Source organism: Dromiciops gliroides, chromosome 3, assembly GCF_019393635.1.
Source record: "Dromiciops gliroides isolate mDroGli1 chromosome 3, mDroGli1.pri, whole genome shotgun sequence".
NCBI classification, from domain to species: Eukaryota; Metazoa; Chordata; class Mammalia; order Microbiotheria; family Microbiotheriidae; genus Dromiciops; species Dromiciops gliroides.
The window spans coordinates 261,939,558-261,941,259 of record NC_057863.1 but is presented as its reverse complement, the minus strand read 5'-3'; positions in this window follow the sequence as shown (position 1 = coordinate 261,941,259).

Genomic DNA, 1,702 nt, shown 5'->3' with positions numbered 1-1,702 from the left:
GGAAGAAATAGATATACTTCTGTTCAGTACTTTCCAATCTCTGAGGAGAACAGAGTGGCCTATGGCGGCAAACTCTTGCTTCTTTTCTGGGCAGGAATGAAAGTCTCCATTGGAGAAGGGGTGAGGGAAAGAGGCTAGAGATGTCTCTTTTGCTTCTCTTCAAGCCACACACAAGATAGGTCCCACCACACTTTGTCTCCTTGCCTACATGTGGGCCTCTTTCTTTCCTTACATAGATAAAATTATGTCAGTGACAGAGAAATAATTCTTAATAAAAGAATATTGCAATCTAGTACATTTCTCTTAGGTCATAACAGTTAAAGAAAAGACAGATTCATAATCTCACACTTTCTTCAATGACATAAAGTTGAAAAATGTATTTAAGCAAAGTCATAATCTCATTCATTGTCTAAGGAAACAAATCTAGCTAAAAGGATTCTGTAGATAAACTAAGTCAAGTCATAGATTAAACTGCATTTAGAGGGTTCACAATATATTTGATAGATACATGTGACCAAGAGAATCCAGAAAACTGATGTCAGGGAAATCCTTCCTTATAGTTAGCTAGGGAAAATAACAAATAACTAAATCACATTGGAGAACTCAAACTGGCTTTCATGGACGAATGTCAAACAAGGTTCCCTTAACATTATTATTCCATGAGTTAGGTTTTGGTCAGGTGGAGTTCATATGAACAGAAGACATTCAGTTAACTCAAAGTTGAAGACAAATGACCCAAAGAGCCTAATAAAAGGAAAAAGAAATCCTTACTAGATCTTATAGGTCAACTAAAGTCATCCAACTCCCTCATTCTATAGGTGAAGAAACTGAAGCTTAGAGTTATTAAATGATTTACTAGTCACACAGATGGAATTCAGGTCATCTCGTTTCAAATACAGAGCTTTTTCCAATGTGCTTAATTAAAAAAAGGTCTTTAACTGAATTAAAGGGTGGAATGAATGTCTGTCAGTGAGGCTTCCAGACATCTTTTCATAAGTACAGCGGGGCCACTCAGGGAGATTCCCAGAAAATTCCCTCTCCCATAGGGGCCTGGGAAGACTTTCATCTACTGTGGAGTGCTGATAAATGTTTAACCACCGCCTCTCAAAATATACACAGTACATATATGTGTGTGTGTATATATCTATATCTATATGTATATGTATAGAGATATATAGATATAACCTATATCAGATTGCCTGCTGTCTGGGGGAGGGGGGAGGGAGGGGAGGGAGGGAGAAAAATCTGAAATTGTAAAGCTTGTATAAACAAAAGTTGAGAACTATCTTTACATGTAACGGAAAAAATAAAATACCTTATACATTAAAAAAATATATACACAGTACATGCACACTTTCAAGTTTAATTTGCCTCATTAGCATTTTCTCCATCACTTTCTTAAGTCTAGACAAAACAACAAATTAATCTGGATTTGTAGCATTTCCAAGGTGTAAATGCTCACACTGAAAAATTAACAATTTTCGAGCTGGCTCCGGCGCATACGCAACTTTTGGGAATTTAGCACCTCCCACTCGGAGAGGGGGACGGAGCATGCAGTTTAGCCTTTGCTGCTCTTTCCAAGAGTTATTCGCAAAGTTGGGGAAATTTGCATCAGAACTCTGGGCGTGGTCAGAGAACGCCAAAGGGCGGCGCTCGCCCTCTGCTGGCCAAGAAGCGCCAATCCCTGCGAGCCGAAAGCCGC